Below are 10,891 nucleotides of genomic sequence, written 5' to 3'. Positions count from 1 at the left end.
GATATAGACCAAAGCACCACCTAGTACGAGGAGCCAGTATGTCAAAAAAGTAACACATTGATTGTATATAAGGAGGGCTCTGTAGTAGTAAGATGTTGCATACTATATGGCAAAAAAAAGAATATAATGGTTTGATAAAAAGCGTTCCTCTCCCATACGAGATCACAGATGCCTCGGCTCTGTTAGATTCTCTCATACCCGCTCCATGACGCTAGGGTCCCTTTCTTGCTGTCAGCCACTGAGCTACATGACAGGTGAGTCACCGGAACAAATTTCCACCATTTCCTCACGGTCCCATCCTCTCTTCCTTTCACTTTCCTCAGCAGAGCACCCCACCCACTCCTCATTTCACTCTTCACTCCTCACACCACTTTTACCCTTTTCATCACACACCGTCACCCTTTCTTCTGCTATCACCTTTGGGTTTTCGGGCTTCCTTTCTCTCTCCTCCCCCCCCTCCCTCTTATGTTTCCCCCCCCTTTGTTCCCTTCCTTACCTTCCCCTCCTCCCTTTCCCCCCCTTCCCCCTCTCTCCCTTCCCCTCCCCCCTTCCCCCTCTCTCCCTTCCCCCCCATTCCTTCCTCCTCCCTCCCTCCCCCCCCTCCCCCCGTTTCTCCATCTTTCACTTCCCCAAACTCTCATTATGCAACCCCCTCTATATACTTCCATCACACTAGCCCTTCCTACCTGACACCAATTACACATGTTTTTTATCATTGATAGCATATACGCTACACCTCAATCACTTTATCTACCTATATATACACTACAGGTATGGAAGGTCCTCTATCATACACACACTTGCCTGTCATGGACCCCCCTCTCTGGCTACTGACATATTGGGACCCTTCAGCTCCCAGGTTAGACGTGACGCACTGCTGCCATACTGGAGTCTATTTTTGCCATTTGAGTTCCATAGATTTGTGAGTATCTAGTACTCCCTTGAGTTCTCATTATTTGACTGAATTTTCTTCATTCAAATTCCATCTTCATTTCAAATAATTTTTATTGCAATTTTTCAAACAACAGGGTATAACAATAAGCAGGTTTGCATAACTTGTGTAACAGGTATTGCAGAACAGTAATCAAATAACAATCGTGAAACTAGATCTGCCTGACTTGTAAGCCTAGAATATCCACAATATAGAATAAAGGGAGGATCAGACTCTGACTACTTCACTCAATTCCTTTGGCTGTCACATAACAGTATACATGCGCCATCTAGCGGCCGCAAAGTGAATTACACAGAAATATTCAGATTAAACCAGTGGTCCCAATTGGACCAGTTGGATTTTTCCTTTTGGTAAGACTCACTATTGGGGGTTACAAGTAGCTCGTATGTGTGGTGCAGTTGGGTAGTATGGACGATGTCTTGAAGAGAAGGAGGTTGGCTGTTCTTCCATTTTCTACTGATACTCAGTCTGGTTGCAAATAGGACATTCAGCACTATTTTGCGGAACGGTCTTGGGATAGTCTCTATGGTCAGGTTCAAAAGACCCAATTCAGGTGTCGGGTTGAGAGGTATCTGCACAATGTTAGTTAACATTTGGAATACTTCTGACCAAAGGGCGCGAATTGGCGGGCAATCCCACAACAGGTGTTTAATGGTGCCTAGTTTGCCACATGTTCGCCAGCATGTAGGAGGAGTGTCGCTATGGAACTTCGCTATTATGTCTGGGGTGAGGTACCACCTCAGTGGTATTTTAAGGTGCATTTCCCTAATGGAGGCGCTCAAGGATGCTTTATTGCTTAAGGATAGGGCCGTGGACCACTGTTGAGGGGAGACGGACGCCTCCAGATCTCGTTCCCATTTGAGCAGGGGAGGAGACTTGGTAAAGACGTTCTTTTCACTCAAAATAGGATAAATAGTGGAGATCCCCTTCGCTTTCTTAGAAGGGGATATGAGGAACTCCCAAATTTTCTTCGGGATGACTGCTCTGTACTGGGGGTTATGCTGCAAGCATGACTTAATTTGGATGTGTCTGTACCATTCAGTCTTGGGGATATGAAACTCCGAAGTTAACTGTGGGAAGGATTTAAGGGCGTCTCCAATGTAGAGGGTGTCTAAAGTGACGATTCTGTGGTTCATCCATTGACTCAGGTTCATGTCTGGGACTACTTGGAGAATGCTAAGTAGAGGTAGAGAGATTGTAGTAAGCGAGGTATATTTCCATCTTGTGTGCATCAAGTGCAGCCATGCCGCGACCGAAGCTCTGACGGTCGGAGGTAAGTGCGCTGGTATCTTGTCCCCAATTTGCCTACTACATAACCATGAGGCAAGGTCTTTATGAGGGGTTAGGTTCCGTTCCAGCGTCCCCCAGACAGTATCTGGGGAGCGCTGGAACCACGGGCATAATTGCGAAAGGATGGAAGCTAAGTAGTATTCTTCCAGGTTGGGCACAGAGGCCCCTCCTGCTGCTTTAGATTTCATCAATATCCCCCGCGCACAACGGGCACGTTTGCCCTGCCATAAATAGCGGGACACCATTGACTGTAACGCATGTAGGAACGATTTGGGGATGGGGATGGGTATTGACCTGAAAAGGTAAAGCAGTTTGGGTAGTGTACACATCTTAAAGGCAGCTAGTCGCCCCGACCACGTCAACTCGAATTTCTCTAGATTTTGAAGTTCTTTCGATAGTTGGAGTTTGAAGGGGAGGAAATTTGCCTGGAACAGGAGGTTTGTGGATTTGGTGAGGGTGATGCCTAGGTATGTAACCCCGGTGTCGGCCCATTTATATGGAAGCGATCTGGTGAGAAGATTTCTGGTTATCCCATCGATACCTAGGTCCAACATGGTCGATTTAGACTCGTTCACTTTGTATAACGAGACTTCCCCGAATTCTGTGAGAATAGATTTAATTCGCGGAAGGGAGGATGCTGGGTTTGAAACCATCAGGATAACGTCATCAGCAAATAAGCTGACGCAGTGCTCCTGAGGTCCAACGTGAATACCGGTGATGCAGGGGTCTGTACGGATTTTTTGGGCCAGGGGTTCTATGGCTAGATTAAAGACAAGGGGCGAAAGGGGGCACCTTTGTTGTGTACCATTTGTGATGTTGAAAGGGGAGGAAAGGGACGTATCGACTAGGACTCGAGCTGTCGGGTGGGAATATAGTGCCAGGATAGCTGCATGCATTCTGCCCCGTATGCCAAATCTGCGGAGCACTTCCTGGAGATACCCCCAATGGACTCTATCGAATGCCTTCTCTGCATCCAAGGAGAGGAGCAGAGAAGGCATTCTAATGGAGTGTGCAGCGTGAATAACATCTATGAGCCGTCTGGTTGCGTCAGCAGATTGTCTACCTAACGTGAAACCTGATTGGTCTTCGTTTATTAGGCTTGGCATCAGAGGCATCAGTCTATTAGCGACAAGCTTGGCGTAAATCTTTATATCTGAATTGAGCAAGGAGATGGGTCGGAAATTTTGTGGGGTTGACGGGTCTTTACCCGGTTTGGGGAGGGTCACGATGGTAGCTTCGAGCATCTCCGTCGGGAAGGATGAGGTGGCTGCAGCATCATTGAATACCGTGCACAGATGGAGCACCATTATATCTGTCATGGATTTGTAGTAGTCGTTTACTAGACCATCTGGGCCAGGGGATTTCCCAGTCGGCAAGGATGCTATGGCTGATTGAACTTCTTCTACTGTGAAGGGGGCGTTAAGTTGCGTAGCTTGTACGGGCGAAAGGGAGGGCAATGTAATACTATCTAGAAACTGTTTTATAAGGTCGGGATTAGGGGGTGAGGGTACTGAATCCTTCAAGTTATAGAGGGATTCATAGTAGCTACTAAAAGCATTGGCTATGTCTCTGGGGTCGTGCAGTCGTTCATTCATGTGGGGATGGACAATGGATTTGATTTTAGTTTTGGTACGTTGGCCTTTAAGTTTGGAAGCCAGTAGCTTGCCAGCCTTGTTGCTAGTGGCGTAGTACGTAGCTTTGGCTCTTCGGAGGTTTTGTTCGTATGTGTCAAGGAGATGGGATCGGAGTTCTCGCCTGAGCGTCAAGAGTCGGGTTTTTAGGTCTGTGGAGGGTTTAGTCTGGTTCAGGGTCTCCAGAGAAGCAATGTCTCTTGTGAGTTTATCTACAATTTGGGAACGTTTCCTGTTTGTTCTACGCTGCAATTGAATAAGCACCCCTCTGCTGAACGCCTTATGGGCATTCCAAAGAGTCGCGGACTCAGATACCGACCCCTGATTGGTCTTGAAAAATTCGGATAGGGAGTTTTTTAGAAAATTAACATTATCCGGCTGTTTGAGCAGGGCAGCATTAGCTCTCCAGGGTTTTGGAGACGTGGGTTTTTGTGACAGTGAGAGTTCAACACTCACTGGGGCGTGGTCGGACCATGTGATCGGGGCTATCTCTGAGTCCACCGCTCTTTGGAGTAAAGCTAAGTCAGACAGTATGACATCAATACGCGAATATGTGTTGTGCACCACAGAGTGGTGGGAGAATTCCCTATCGGAGGGATGATGGCACCTCCAAACGTCATAGAGATCATGTCTGTGGATAAAGCCTTGTAAGGACGGCAGGCATCTGGTGGTGGTAATTGAAGTGTCCACTGTTCTGTCTGGGGGAAGGTTAAAGTCACCACACAGCACCAAGGGTCCTTTTTGAACCAATCAAATTTTTGTCATAGTCCTGTTCAGGAACCGAAGTTGGTGAACGTTGGGAGCGTATAGAGAGACCAAAGTCACCGTAAATCCATCAATGGAGCAGACTATGATTAAGTATCTGCCGTTGGCATCTGTAACTGAGGTGGACAGTTCGAAATCCAGGTCCTTGTGTATAGCCAAAAGTACTCCTTTACGTTTCTTAGGGCAGGAGGCCGTGAATACCGTAGGGTATTCCTTATGGGAGCAAGGGGGAGCGTGCTGGTCTAGAAAGTGAGTCTCTTGGACACATACAATGTCAGCTTTGTTGTTAATGGCAGTGCACCACAGTGAAGTGCGCTTGGCTGGGTGGTTGAGGCCGTTGGCATTGACAGATAAGATTTTAACCGTCATGTGTGCATGGAAATGAGTGTGAGGGATCAGTACTCACGGAACCATAGGTGGTCGTAATAAAGACAGATGGCTGAGTGAAGAGTCGGAAGCTCTCAATGTAGTCTCCAGTAGTCTTGTAGAGGAATCTTGCAGATCTGTAGAACTTGAAGGATGTCCCGGAGATTCCGGGGGAAGACATAACTTCTCATGGTAGATCAGAGTCTGTTACACCTGCAGAGGAGGGAGAAAGGGAACAACACAAAACCAGACAGTACAAACATAAAACATAAAAGCGGAAGGAAACCATAGGCTGGGGTAGCCGTCTCCATTCGGGGGTGAGAACAGTTCAGCAGCCAAACGGGCGAAACGCCTCTAGACGACAAGCTGGAGGTAGAACAGGACTCCAGAAAAAAAAGGATTAGAGCTGTCGGGAAAAAAAAAATGGTTGTGAGCTCAGGCCTTCAAGTGTCTCTCGAGGTGCGTTGCGGCATGGATTGCCATTGCGGGGGAACTCTGCTCGGGGATTTCTTCGCTCCCGGGGGGGGAACTGGGTCCGGGATGATGCCCCATGAGTGGAGCAGGGATATGCCCTTATTGAGTGTGGTGATCATGTATGATTCTCCATTCCTCTCCACCAAGATCTTGGAAGGGTGTTTCCACTTGTACGGCAGGTTGTGGTTTCGCAGAGCCTTGGTGATAGTAGAAAGTTGTCTGCGCATGTCCAAGGTATGTTTAGATAGGTCTGCAAAAATTTGTACAGCGGAGTAGGGTTCAGGGAGGTTAACCAAGGACCTAGCCTTGTTTAGAATGGCTTCTTTGGTTTGGTAGAAGTGCACACGGAGCAACGTGTCACGTAGCACATGTTGCGGGAGAAAAGGGGGTTTAGGAACCCTGTGAATACGATCAATCGTCAGTTCCAGGGGGGTCGCTCCAGGTAAAATAGCTAAAAACGCATCAGTGGCGAATTTGTGTAGCTCAGCGGGTGGTACAGTCTCAGGAATGCCAGGAATCTTAAGATTATTCCTTCTGGAGCGATCCTCCAGATCTGCAATTTTAGCTTTCAGCCATTGTCACTCGTCTAAGTTTTCTTCATGTGCCTCCACCAAATCATTTACTGTTGTCACAATCTCAGAGACAGATGATTCCACAGAATGAACCCTGTCCCCTAAGGAGAGCACTTCAGCAGAAAATTTTGTTGCAAGTGAAACTATGTCTGCTTGGAGGGAGGTGTGGAGGGCATACATCATGTCCTTTAATGCAGTGTCCATGATAGGTTGGCCTGATGTGGGGAAGGCAGCGAAGGGAGATGACCCCAGGGAGATGGGCAGCAGGGGGTTACTCGAGCTCCCAGGCTGTGAGGCCTTGTCAGCGGAGTCCAGCCGTATCTTTGATTTAGCCGGGCTCGTGCATGCAGGGCTGGAAGGTGCCGAGGCAAAAGGAGAAAGGGTACCTGGTTGCTGGTTGCCAGAAGAGGCTGTATCCTCCGGCAGGTCGGTGTAGTGTACCCTTTGCTTCCCATCTTGTCGACCGCCTCGGGCCGGCATCGGGAAGAATTCTGTCAATTTCTTCGGCCCCTTTACATCCTTTCGCTTGCGGGACATCGTGGTGTGCAGCCGCTGTCAGCCGGAGTCGGATGGATGTGAGAATCCTGTTCAGGTCGCTGGGGATGGCGCTGGATGCAGTCGTCGGCCGGCGGAGAGAGAGCTCAAACGTCCATCACTGTCCCGCGCTGGCCACGCCCCCCATTCAAATTCCATCTTGACTGTAGACTTTAATATATTGTTTTTTTATAGAGATATCTATCCACCCACTCCTCATTTCACTCTTCACTCCTCACACCACTTTTACCCTTTCCATCACACACTGAGTATCTAGTACTCCCTTGAGTTCTCATTATTTGACTGAATTTTGTTCATTCAAATTCCATCTTGACTGTAGACTTTAATATATTGTTTTTTTATAGAGATATCTTGAACACATTGATCTCTGAAGAAGGGAGATGTTGCTCCCGAAACGCGTCAGAATGTACATTTCAATATCTCATATTATTATTCATGGTATTTTAGAAATCAAGAGGTTACACCAAGATGCCTACTAAAAACTTTGTGAACATATCATTCATGTTACATGTTATGTATATTTGAGCCTTTGAGCTATATTATGTGCCTTTGAGCACACATTGTCATGTTTATGTATACAATGCAATAAAATGTAATAATTTTTTTTTGTTTATTACTGTGCATGTCATTATTACCAGCCACTGAGCACGTACCTCATACAAAGTCCCGCGGGCCAACAACTATTTATTTAAATTGTGTGGACTAAATTATTTAAAGGGTAACTACACTTTTGTGGGGAATAGAAATTAGCAAATAAAGATAAAATAATATGGCATATACAATTGCAACACAAGTCATATTATAATTAAATGGTATTAAACATTTCCTTTCATTTTAAATATGCAGCTCTGTAATTTTCTGAAAATGCAATCCAGTTAGTGTAAAGAACCCCCCCCCCCCCCATAAACATAATTTCCTGCTTGTGTGATTGGCTCACTAATTTTCCAAGAAGTCTTCACTAAGATACAAGTCAGATTTCAGGCATCCCCTGCAACAAAAATGTAATATTTGGTAAGATACCCCCCAATAGCAGCACATCTAAATGGATGCAGACCCTCATTAGTGCTATGCAGGTGCACAGCTGATTGATAATTATAAAGGCACTCCCATGAGACTCACTTTCCCACATGGATACAGAAAAACACACAGGGATTTCTTCAGAAAAAACAGAGATCACCCACCGGGAAACTTTTTTTTTTTTTTTCTCAACAAAAGTGGAGTTACGCTTTAAATGTAACCAACTTACGACTGGCTAATGTTAAAAAAAGATAAGAGCTGAAATGAACATATTCATATAGCCTTAGTGAGGGTGGTCAGTAGTGACATAGAAATCTTGTTTCTGTTTTAGGCATTAATGTCAGTGGATACAGCGGGAAAAGGAACAGGTGAAGATTGTATGTCACAGAGTGATATGTTATAGAACTGACACTGCTTCCAAAATTAATCATAGGTTGGAGACAATATTTCAAAAAGTGTCACTGCTGAGTATACAGTATGTGATGGAGAAAAAACTTAATGACTTTTTCTCAAAGGTGGAAACACTGATTGACAGCACAGCATTGTCATGCATGCAAAAATTATAGTACCTTCTATTAATGCACACTCTAAATGCAAACTTCCTAAATATTCCACAAGCCTGTAATTTATGTGTATCTATTCATAAAAGACAATAAAAAATATATATTTTCACAAATTAAATTGTCTTTTTAGATTTTATATTTTAACTAGCAGGACCCGCTGATTACTCCTGTACTGAGTATGTGCAAACAGTTGATGCTATATAAATCCTGTATAATAATAATAATAATAATATGTAAAAAGCACTTGTGTGAATAGAATAAGATTAGACCTTTTGATAAATGTTTTGCTATCTGTCTCTTGAAATTCACCCTTATATTTATCCTGGTGACCACTCTCACTGATACAGATAGTGAAGGAAATCCAAACTTCTGAACTGCGCCAGAGGAAGAGCTAAAGGAAAATCCTCCAATGGAGTCACTTATTCCAATGACAATTTTCTAAGATAGGAATTTTGTTCACTTTGGAAAGATTTCCTCTTACTATTCTGTTGTTTTCTCCAGAACAGGAAATAGTGTTAATTCACCCCAATGGGCATGGGCAGCAGAAAATGACCTGATAGAGAATCAGTGAAACAGTAGATTTTTTTGGATTATTTTTAGGATACTTAATGGTGCAATGTTAAACTATTAGATAAAACAGATCTGAATATATTAATTATATTAATGTTTTTTCTAAAGCAGACCTAAAGTCAATTTAATATTTAACCAACCTGCTTTTTCATATTCCAAAAACAGCAAATACAAGTGGTAAAATAATTTTCTTACTCTTTCTATCAGCCATTGGCCAATTATTTTCAACCTGTTAGAATAGAATAGAAGGCCTTTATCCACTTCTGGACCGGAAGGATTTGCCCCCTTAATGACCAGGCCATTTTTTGCGATTTGGCACTGCGCTATTTTAATGGACAATTGCGCAGTCGTGCAACACTGTATCAAAATAACATTTATGTTCTTTTTTTCCCCACAAATAGAGCTTTCTTTTGGTAGTATTTGATCACCTGTGCAATTTTTATTTTTTGCGCTATAAACAAAAAAATAGCCACAATTCTGGAGAAAAAAACAATATTTTTCACATTCTACTATATAACACTCCCCCCCCCCCAAAAAAAAATAAAAATAAATTAAATATCAAAATCTTTCATCCATTTAGGCCAATTTGTTTTCTGCTACATGTCAAAAAATCAGGTAAAAAAAATCACAATAAGCGTATTTTGATTGGTTTGCGCAAATGTTATCGCACCTAAAAACTAGGGGAAAGATTTATGTCATTTTTATTTATTTATTTTTTACTAGTAATGGCAGCGATCTGCAATTTTTAACAGGGCTGCGACATTGCGGCTGACAGATTGGACCCCTAACTGACATTTTTGACACTTTTGGGGGACCAGTGACATTACTACAGTAATCAGTGCTAAAAAATATGCACTGTTACTGTAATAATGACATTGGCAGGGAAGGGAATAACCTAGTTGGTGATCAAGGGGTTAAATGTAAGCCTAGGGGGGTGTTTACTCACTGTGGGGGGTTGGGCTTTTGAAATGATCACAGAGACCTGTGATCCCACATAGAAGGATCACAGGCGCTCTGTGATCATTTCAGAGAGAAGGATGGTCAGCTGTGTTTACAACAGCTGGCCGTCCTTCTCTCAGTGGGGAGCAATCACAGGTGCCAGGCGGCAATCAGAGCCACCGGCCCGTGCATCGAAGTCCCCGCTGCCAAGTGGCACCACTCCCGCGACCGTTGTACCCCTACATCGGTTCGCGCAGGAGAGAATTCCTGCCGCAGTATATATGCGGCGGGCAGTCCTTAAGTGGTTATTGTCATTGTAAAAAATATACCATGACAGTTTGATTCCACTTTCACATATACAATAAACAACATAACACACACACAATAAAATAAAAAATCAATTATCCAAAAATTATATTAAATAAAATTGAACAGACACAATAACTAAAAAACAGTGTTTAAATGTACTGCATATCTATTGCACAAAACTTGTCTAAACGGAATTTATGAACTATATTTAAGATTCACATTTACTGTATTTTCCCTTGGAATTTTTTTTTTTTTCTAAATCTAATTATACGTATCTTAATATTCTTAGAAAATATTCAGTTTTTTACAGCCCTAGTGAGGAACAAAGACCTGTATAAGACAGAGGCATTGATTTGGATTGACAGAGGGAACTAATCAGTGCTTTTGCCACACACAGAACTTACCACTTACTGCATATGCAACCATGAAGCAGCTAGAAAGGAGAAGACCGCTAGAGAATAGAGGGAGCTAGAGCTGCTTGTAGATAAATATTTTAGCACTTGCAATGCAAAGGGGAGGGGGACACTGACATAAGTTGCAAACTGACTTTTGCTCTGCTGGACTAATTTCCCCTTTACAATGAATTAAAAATATTGGAAAAATCATACCGTGCATTCATTTGCTTAATGTTATATAATATATTTTAGAAATGTACCTAGCACTTCTGTTTTGCACATAGATATTTATTTTTTTACACCAAAGAGGATTATCCTATACTAATAGTTTGTAAGCAAATTTTGAAAATAGCAAGTATTAAACAATGCATTTTACAAAAGAAAAATGTATATGGGCTACTTTAATAACTAATATTATACAAGCATTTGCACCAATGTGTTTCTGTGTGCAGCAACTGTTCCAAACCTATATTTTTAAACAACAAATAACACA

This window comes from Pelophylax lessonae, assembly GCF_965119305.1.
Source record: "Pelophylax lessonae genome assembly, chromosome: 9".
Taxonomy (NCBI): Eukaryota; Metazoa; Chordata; class Amphibia; order Anura; family Ranidae; genus Pelophylax; species Pelophylax lessonae.
Note: the sequence above shows the minus strand (reverse complement) of the source record.